Below are 10,636 nucleotides of genomic sequence, written 5' to 3' on the forward strand. Positions count from 1 at the left end.
TACCCTGTAGTGTAACTACTGAATCATAGGGTAGTTCTATTTTTAACTTTTTCAGGAATCTCTATACTGTTTTCCCTAGCAGCTGCACCAGTTTACATTCCCACCAACAGTGCAAGATGGTTGCTTTCTCTCCACATCCTCACCAACACTTGTTTCTTGTCTTTTTTACTTTAGCCATCCTGACAGGTGTGAGGTGACATCTCATTGTAGTTTTGATTTGCATTTCCCTCTTGAGCAGTGATGTGGAGCATCTTTTCCTGTGTCTGTTAGCCATCCATATGCCTTCTTTGGAGAAATGTCTGTTCATGTCTTCTGCCCAATTTTAATTGGATTATTTGTTTTTTGAGTGTTCAGTTGTATCAGATCTTTATATATATTTGGATACCAACCCTTTATCAGATATGTCATTTGCAAATATGTTCTCCCATTCAGTAGGTTGCCTTTTAGTTTTGTTGATCTTTTCCTTTGCTCTGCAGAAGCTTTTTATTTTGATGTACTACCAATAGTTTATTTTTGCTTTTACTTCGCTTGCCTCAGGAGATATATATAGAAAAATGTTGCTATAGCTGATGTCAGAGAAATTACTGCCTGTGCTCTCTTCTAGGACTTTTATGGAAATCCCTTATTTTTCAACTGTTGTTTCCCTATTCCCCCGTCCCTCCCCACCCCAGCCTTAAGAAACCACTAATCCCCTTTCTGTGTCTCTAGATTTCCCTATTGTGCTTTTTCACTATATGAAATCAGATAGTGGTCTTTTCTAACTGAGTTCTTACATTTAACATGTTTTCATAGTTTATTCATGTTGTACCTATAGCAGTATTTCATTCCTTTTTATTTTTTATTTTTATTTTTTTATTTAAGTTATTTCTTAAAAATGTATACTCAAATTAGGTATCATATAGTGCAACAATGATTTCAGGAGTAGATTCCTTAGTGCTGCTTATCCATTTAGCCCATCCCCCTCCCACAACCCCCCCAGTAACCCTCTGTTTGTTTTCCATATTTAAGAGTCTCTTCTGTTTTGTCCCCCTCCCTGTTTTTATGTTATTTTTGCTTCCCTTCCCTTATGTTTATCTGTTTTGTCTCTTAAAGTACTCATGAGTGAAGTCGTATGACATTTGCCTTTCTCTGACTGACTCATTTCACTTAGCATAATACCCGCTAGTTCCATCCACACAGTTGCAAATGGAAAGATTTCGTTCTTTTTGATTGCCGAGGAATACTCCATTGTATATATGTACCACATCTTCTTTATCCATTCATCCATCAATGGACATTTGGGCTCTTTCCATACTTTGGCTGTTGTTGATAGTGCTGCTATAAACATTGGGGCGCGTGTGTCCCTTTGAAACAGCATCCCTGTATCCCTTGGATAAATGCCCAGTAGTGCAATTGCTGGGTCGTAAGGTAGTTCTATTTTTAATTTTTTGAGGAACCTCCATACTGTTTTCCAGAGTGGCTGCACCAGTTTTCATTCCCTCCGGCAGTGCAAAAGAGGTCTCTTTCTCTGCATCCTCGCCAACATCTGTTGTTGCCTGAGTTGTTCATGTTAGCCATTCTGACAGGGGTAAGGTGATATCTCATGGTGGTTTTGATTTGTATTTCCCTGATGATGAGTGATGTTGAGCATTTTTTCAATGTGTCAGTTGGCCATCTGAATGTCTTCTTTGGAGACGTGTCTATTCATGTCTTTTGCCCATTTCTTCACTGGATTATTTGTTTTTTGGGTGTTGAGTTTGACAAGTTCTCTATAGATTTTGGATACTAACCCTTTATCTGATATGTCGTTTGCAAATATCTTCTCCCATTCTGTCGGTTGCTTTTTAGTTGCTTTTTAGTTGCTGATTGTTTCCTTCTCTGTGCAGAAGCTTTTTATATTGATGAGGTCCCAACAGTTCATTTTTGCTTTTGTTTCCCTTGCCTTCGGAAACATGTTGAGTAAGAAGTTGCTACGTTTGAGGTCAAAGAGGTTTTTGCCTGCTTTCTCCTCAAAGATTTTGATGGCTTCCTGTCTTACATTGAGGTCTTTCATCGATTTTGAGTTTATTGTTGTGTATGGTGTAAGAAAGTGGTCCAGGTTCATTTATCTGCATGTTGCTGTCCAGTTTTCCCAGCACCACTTGCTGAAGAGACTGTCTTTATTCTATTGGATATTCTTCTTTGCTTTGTGAAAGATTAGTTGGCCATACATTTGTGGGTCCATTTCTGGGTTTTCTATTCCATTCCATTGATCTGTGTGTCTGTTTTTGTGCCATCATTCCTTTTTATTGATGAATAGTATATCATTGAATGGATATACCACATTTTGTTTATCCATTCGTCTGTTGACAGACATTTCAGTTTCTGCCTTTTGGCCATGATGAATAATGTTGCTATGAACATTCATGTACAAGTTTTTGTATGGACATGTGTTTTCATTTCTCTTGGGTATATGTAAGCCTAGGAGTAGAATAGTTGGGTCACACAGTAATTCTGTGTTGGATCATTTAAGGAACTGCCAGAATGTTTTCTTTTTCTTTTCTTTTAATTTTTTAATTATTTTTTTTAGTTTTGAGAGAGAGCGAAACTGAGTATGAGTGGGGGAGGGGCAGAGAGAGAAGGAGGCACAGAATCTGAGCAGGATCCAGGCTGTGAGCTGTCAACACAGAGTCTAACACGAGGTTCAAACCCACAAACCGCGAGATTATGACCCGACCTGAAGTCAGACGCTTACCCGATTGAGCCACCCAGGCGCCCCCAGAATGTTTTCTAAAGTGTCTAAGAGGCTTTTCACTCTAATCATTGCCAGTGATGAGGCCAAGAGAAGGTTCCAACCATATATGTAACCTGCTCTTTTCTGGCAAGAAAGGCAGTTCTTGGATGGGGAAGCAGACTGTAGTCACAACCAGGATATGTGGATCATGATCTTTGCCCTTCCCTTAATTATCTGTATGACCTTGTGCTATTCATCTTCAGTGGGCACAGCACCTCTGTCACTGTATATAAATTAAGGGAATTGGATTAGATGTTATCCAACTCTGAGCTCCATCCCTGAAGATTTAAAGTAGTGTGACATTATTCACTTAATCGTACAAACCATCTTACTCATGTCCAAGACTTTTTTGGCAAAGAAATAGGGTATGATTTTTATCTGTAGATTGCCTCTTATTACTATAGAAAACCACAGCTTTCCTCTTGTTGCTTATTTCATCTTTTCCTTGGGTAGACCATGTACTGTTAGTTCCGAATAGAAAATTACCATAACCTCCAAGTATTTCATATATCTTTCTGGAGACAGGTCTTTTGTTGGTTAGGTAGAACGTCTTCATAGAACTGAAATTGACGTATAAGGATGCCCAGTTTGAATACGTCACACTGGGCAGGAAAACAGTTATTCGTTTTTGTTACTCAATGTGTAGGGTCACAGACAAGCAGCCGTGGCGTCATGTGACAGCTTGTTAGAAATGCAGGCTCACAGGCCCCGTCCCATCGTGTCAGAATCTCTGGGAGTGGGATCTGACAGTCTGACTTCTGACAAAATCTGAATGAATCTTCTTCCCACTGTCTCTATTCCTGTGTCTCAAAATTACTGCTTCAGACCCTATGGCTTATGGTCTTCCACTTTAGCGTATTATATTCCAGGCTTGTTTCTTGATTTCATATCTGATCACTTTTTCACCAGAGGATCTTGGCTTGACCTAAGTGTCTTTCGTGAAGGCTTTGGAACTAAATGTGCTTGGTGTAGCAGCTGACCCTTAACCCATGCCAAACGGATGCTGTCCAGTAGCAACAGCTGAATCCCTAAACCTTGCTTTACTTTGATCTGCCTCAGAGGGAAAAACACTTCTTCGCTGGGTGGCTTGTACAAGTAAGCCTGCCTGGTTTGCCTTATTTCCTTATCAGTTATTTTTAACAGCACTGAATGAATTGCAGAAACTTCCACCAGTGTGTTTCCTAATCATTTGTTGTATGTTTCTCAAGGAACAACGCTCCTCATACGACAGGGAAAACGACAAATATCTGGCGACTCAAATCTGGGAAGTGAAAAAAAAAACAAAAAAAAAAAACAAAAAAAAAAAAAACCACCAAGGTCATAGGAATCATTTGTCCATTTGTTCCACAAAACTGAGTTCCAGTTCTATGCCGGGCATGGGGCTCTTCTCTGGGACTGCGCTTGAGACAAAAAGTCCAGGTGGACCCTGCAGCTACGGGACTTTCCGTTTTGTGTGAGAGACAGAGAGGAATGAATCCCCTATGGCAATTAAGGCATAATCACAATCGCGAGGTGAGATCGGTTCCCCGGGGTAAAAAGTAATCACCGGTGTATGAAAGAGGATCTGACCTGGTTGGGAGAAGGAAGACTGCCGGAGAAGTGGCTCTTGAGATGAGAACTGAAAGATCGAGGGGGTGTCAGCTAAGCCAGTGTCCTTCAAAGTAATTATTTATTTTCTACCTCGCACCTTTACGATACCTAAATTTGTGACTGCATCCTATTATATACCACATATTAGCGTATCTGTATATGTATGCAATTTATAATAAATACACGTATATTTGGAGGGATGTTCTCAGGCCCACCCTTACAATTTGTGAGGCCCAAGGCATCGGGCATGAAATGATCTAATAGGAACATGTGTAGGTGGGGGGGGGAGGGTGGCAGGGGAGAGAGGTCAAAACAATTAGCGTTGTTTCTGCCTCTTGGAAAAACTGCATCAGCTTGAACTCCAAATGGTAAATACTGCTGTCAACTAAAGGAGCTTTAAAACCCTCTCCCGCCTCTGTGATGAACACAAGAATGCTAAACCCGCAGGGAGAACTGCCGGACGAGTGCTCAGCATACATATAGGACTGCAGCCCTATATGATCTGTTACTGTGTAAGACATTATACCCAGATGTAGTGGCTTTAAAATAACACTTATTATCTCCTAGTTGTTATGGGCCAGGAATCCAGGCATGCTTTAGTTGGTCCTCTGGCTCTGGCTCTCCCACAGGCTGAAGTCATCTCCAGGCCCTTACTGGGAGAGAGCTGCTTCCTATCTCGCTCACATGATTGTAGCAGGATTCAGTTCCTCGCGTCCTCTTGACTGAGGTCTCAGTTCCTCATAAGCTGTTAGTCAGAGGCATCCCTCGCTTCCTTACCACATGGGCCTCTCTTTAGAACATTTTACAGTATGGCTGCTGGTTTCATCACAGTGAGCAAGTGAAAGGGCAGGAGAGAGTGCCAGCAAGAGGAGGAGTGCTAGCAAGACAAGTCAGTCTTGTAACGTAATTGCAGAAATGGTGTTCCGACACTTTGGCCATACTCTACTTGGTAGAGTCATGTCAGTAGGTCCAGTCGGCACCCCGGGGTGGGGGGAGATTACATAAGAGTGTGAATACCGGGAGGCAGAGGTCATGGGGAGCCATGTTTTTAAGCTGCCTACCACAAGTCCCAAAGCAACACTCGGAAAACTCTACAGAAATGAGGTAGCTCGTATACGATGATTCCTTTCGCCATCTTGAATTAAGGTGATGCCAAAAGTGTAAAGCCTATTTCTACCTTGTCTTAATTCGATGTATCGACACGTATGCTGTATTCCATGCAGAATTCTCATTCTACAGTGTTGAGCCTTGGCTACGTCACTTATTGAGTTGCCTAGGACTTCCCTCACTCAGGGCTTACTAGCCTCACTGACAGCCTGCCCCAGGGCCTTATCCCATCTCTCAAGAACATATTTGCTCCAAATATAGACCTGACTGTCCCTTCATTTCACCGGGTTCTCTGCTCAAATATCACACCCTCCAAGAGGCCTTCCTTGGTCTCCACGTCTCCATCAACTCTTCATTCTCCTTTACTGTGCCTCATGTTTCTTCATAATGATTATCACTACCCGGCATTCTCTAACACATTTCCCATTTGTGGTTATTGTCTGTCTCCTCCAACCAACACGTACTTTTGGTCCTAAATTCCAGAGACTAGAGTAATACCAGCACAAAGTAAGAATCAATAACTATTTGTCAGACTGGTGAAGGAATTTTTTTTTATTGAACACAAGGAAAATGTGTCCTTCAGATTGGTGTTTGTATCAGTTTACTAACTGATACACATCCACCTCTGGTTATTAGAAATTATGCCACCATTTTTTCCCAACTAGGATAATGAGGACATGCATTATTAGGAATGGGAATGTTTTCAAGGACTTGTTTTGGAAAAGAAGTTGATATTTAGCAGCTTGAACTCCTTCATAGCGTGTACTTTAGTCTTTGCCAGTAAGTTTTCATTCACTGAGAAAAGAAAAAGAACTTTAGAAAATACTGCATACTGGAAATTAATGATTTCGCACTATTTCCTTTTGCATTGATTTTCTGTAGAAACTTGGTTGTGTATTTGCTTGTTTTCATCATGAAGAGAAACCACCGAAATGCGAATACTTATTGTCAAGATAGGTTTTTGGTGGTTTCCACAAACTTATCTCATCCTGTACTGAAAATTCACTTTCTAAAGCAAAAAGATTTGAAAGCTTCTTGAGGACCCATCTGAATGGCATAAAAAAAAAATGTTCTCAGGTCAAAAGCCTCTGAATGCTTTATTTAGTCTGACTCATCTGAGTCAATATCTTAGGGGATATAATAATATATGAATCAAGACATACTTGCAAAATACTGTGAGATATTCTCAGGAACACAGAGATAAGTTGGGGTCATATATAGGTAGATGAACAGTAATACAAAGTATATATAATTGAGAATGTGGGGGGCACCCGATTGGCTCTGTCTGAAGAGCATGTGTTCATCTCAAGGTCCTGAGTTTGAGCCCCTCATTGGGTGTAGAAATTACTGAAAACAGTAAAATAAAATAAACTTTCAAAAAATAAAAAATAAAGACTGCGTGTTCTGTAGTTGAAAGTATGTGGTTACAGCACTCTCTGTATTTCAGTACTTATTTCCTAGTGTTGTTGTGACGGTTAATTTTGTGTGAACTTGACATGGCCACGGGGTGTCCATTTATTTGGTTAAACATTCTAAGGGTGTGGGGGAGAGGATTGCTGGATGAGATTAACGGTTGAATCAGTAGGCTGAGTGAAGGAGATTGCCTTCCCCGATATGCGTGGGTTCAACCAATCCTTTGAAGTCCTGAATGGAACAAAAAAGGCTGAGTAAGGGAGAAATGCTCTCTTTGGCTGATTGTCCTCACACTAGGACATTACTCCTGCCTTTGAACTCAGACCCGGACTGACACTTACACCCTCAGCTCTCCTGCTTTTCACGCTGCTGGGCTTGGACTATATCATGGGTTTTCCTGTGTCTGGATTTCTCAGCCTCTATGATCACATGAGCCAATTCCTTATAATAGATCTCTTGATCGATATAGATAGATGATAGATAGATGATCTATTGGTTCTGTTTCTCTGGAGAACTTTAATACAGTTGTTGAGTTAAGTGAACAAACATAACTAACGTGAAGAGTTGTTTTTAATTGAAGCATAATTGGCATACAACGTGAGCTTAGTTTCAGGTGTTCGACGTAGTGATTCATAAATTTTATATACAGTACTCAGTGCTCGGCACGACCCGTGTCGTCACTGTTAGCATATAATGTTACTACAATTTAAAAAAATTTTTTTTAGTGTTTATTTTCGAGAAAGAGAAACAGAGTGCAAGTGGGGGAGGGGAAAAAAGAGGGAGACACAGAATCCACGGCGGGCTCCAGGCCTGCTAATCCCCTTCACCTCTCTCACCCATCTTCCTACACCCCTCCCCTCTGGCAACCACCAGTTTGTTTTCTGTATTCAAGTCGGTTTGGTTTTTTTTTTTTTTTTTTGTCCTTTTTATTTTGTTTTTTAGATTCCCCATATAAGTGAAACCATAGAGTATTTTTCTTTCTCTGTCTGACTTATTTCACTTATCACAGCATCCTCTAGGTCCATCCATGTTGTCACACATGACAAGATCTCATTCTTTTTTGTGGCTGAGTGATATTACATCGTATATGAATATATACCACATCTTCTTTATCCATTCATCTATCCCTGGACACTTCGGTTGTTCCATATTGTGGCTCTTGTAAATAATGCCTGAATAAACATAGGGGTGCATATATCTTTACAAATTAGTGTTTTTGTTTCCTTTGAGTAAATACCCAGTCATCAAATTATTGGATCGTATGATATTTTTATTTGTAATTTTTTGATTGAACCTCCATGCTGTTTTCCACACTAGATGCAGCATTTTACATTCCCACCCACCAACGGTGCACGAGGATTCACTTTTCTCCGCGTCCTCCCCAATGTTTGTTATTTCTTGCCTTTTTGATACTGGCTTTTCAGATACTGATGATATCTCCTTGTGGTTTTGATTTGCATTTCCCTGATGATGAGTGATGTTGAGCATCTTTTCATGTGTCTGTTGGCCATCTGGAGGTCTTCTTTGGGAAAATGTCTATTCAGGCCCTCTGCCATATTTTTTTAAGTTTATTTATTTTTTGAGAGAGAGAGAGAGAGAGAGAGAGTCGGGGAGACCATCAGGGGAGGGCCAGAGAGAGAGGGGGACAGAGGACCCAAAGCGGGCTTCACACTGACAGCAGAGAGCCGGTTGTGGTGCTTGAACTCATGAACTGTGAGATCATGACCTGAGCTGAAGTTGGATGCTTAACCAACTGAGCCACCCAGGTGCCCCTGTCCTCTTACCTATTTGATTCGATTATGGGTTTTTTGGTGTTGAGTCGTATAAGTTCTTTATATATTTTGGATGTTATTGGCCCCTTATCAGATAGGTCATTTACAAGCACCTTCTCCCATTTCAGTAGGTTATCTTTTGGTTTTGTTGATGATTTCCTTCCCTGTGTAAAAGCTCTTGATTTCGGGGTAATTCCAGGAGTTTATTTTTGTTTTTGTTTCCCTTTCCTGAGGAGACATATCCATAAATATGTTACCGAGGCTGATGTCTAAGAGATTAGCCTATGTTTTCATTTCAGCGTTTCGGGGTTTCAGGCCTCACATTTGGGTCTTTAATCCATTTCGAGTTTATTTTTATGTATGATGTAAGCATGCGATCCGATTTCATTCTTTTGCATGTAGCTGTCCAGTTTTCCCAACACAGTTTATTAAAGCGATTGTCTTTGCTCTATCGTATATTCTTCCTCCTTTGTTATAGATTAATTGACCATATACATGTGGGTTTGTTTTGGACTCTGCATCGTGTCCGGTTGATCTCTGTGTCTGATTTTGTGCCAGCACCCTTTTGATTACTTCAGCTTTGGAGTACAGCTGGAAATGTGGGATTGGAATACCTCTGGCTTTGTTCTTTCTCATGGTTGCTCTGGCTATGCAACGTCTTTTGTGGTTCCACACAAATTTTAATATGATTTGTTCTAGTTTTGTGAAAAATATCATCAGTATTTTGATAGGGATGGCATTGAATCTGTAGATTGCTTTAGTAGGGTGGACATTTTAACATCATTAATTTTTCCAGTCCATGAGCATGGTGTATCTTTCCGTTTGTTTGTGCTGTCTTCAGTTTCTTTCCTCAGTGTCTTAGAGTTTTCAGAATAGAAGTGTTTCACTTCTTTGGTTACGTGTATTCCTAAGTATTTTCTTCTTTTTAATGCAGTTGCAAATAAGATTGCTTTCTTAATTTCTCTTTCTCCTAGCTTGCTATTAGTGTATAGAAATCCAACAGATTTCTCTGTATTAATTTTGTAGTCTGTAATTTTACTAAATTAATTTATTAGTTCTGATAGTTTTTTGGTGGAATCTTTAGGGCTTTTTTTCCTTACCAGTTTTGATGCCTTTGCCTTTTTTCCCTGATTGCTGTGACCGGGACTTCCAGTCCGTGTTGAATAAACGTGGTGAGAGTGGACATCCTTGTCTTATTCCTGACCTTGGTGGAAAAACTTTCTGCGTGTGATGTTAGCTGTGAGTTTTTCATAGTGCCTTTATTATATTGAAGTATGTTCTCTCTAAACCCACTTTGTGGAGAGTGCCCACAAGCACTGTTGCTCCTAGAGTAATCTCCCAGGATATTCCTGCCCCTCTGACCACGTACTAAGATTAGCCGGTAAATCTTCTTCACGTATACCCCAGGCACTTTCCAAAGTACTACTTCTGTGCTGTGTCTCAGACTGTTATTTAGTGTGCTGACTCTTTAAGAGCAAAGACTCATTTTCTTATCACCCTCCAGCTCTTCTGGAGTTAAGCCCCACCGATTATTAAAGCTCCTGGAGTCAAGTCCTGCTGGTTTTCAAAGCCAGACTTTATGGGGACTTACTCTCCCAGTGTGGGTCTTGAGGGCTGGAAGCGTCTGGTGTATGTATGATCCCCTCGGTCCTCCAGGCCTGTGATGTCCATCCCATTTGTGATTAGTAACACCGGGGCTCTGTTCCCACCTGCGTCTCTGCCCCTCCTCCCCTTTCCAATGTGGCCTTCTCTCTGTGACCAGCTGGGGAAGATCTGTTCTGCTAAGCTTCAGGCTGTTTCCAGAGGGGCTTGAAACAGATGCAGTTGTGGCCTCAGTGTGTCCGTGGAATGAGGTGAGCTCAGGATCTTCCTACCCCACCATCTTCCACCCAGTGAGTCACTTGCGTGAAGCTTTTAACACAGTGCATGGCACGTAGTAAGCAATCAGAACTATGACCCAAGGAAAGACATTTTAATTAGAACCTGTTAAAGCTCCAAGAGA

The sequence above is a fragment of the Prionailurus viverrinus genome, chromosome X (assembly GCF_022837055.1).
Source record: "Prionailurus viverrinus isolate Anna chromosome X, UM_Priviv_1.0, whole genome shotgun sequence".
NCBI classification, from domain to species: domain Eukaryota; kingdom Metazoa; phylum Chordata; class Mammalia; order Carnivora; family Felidae; genus Prionailurus; species Prionailurus viverrinus.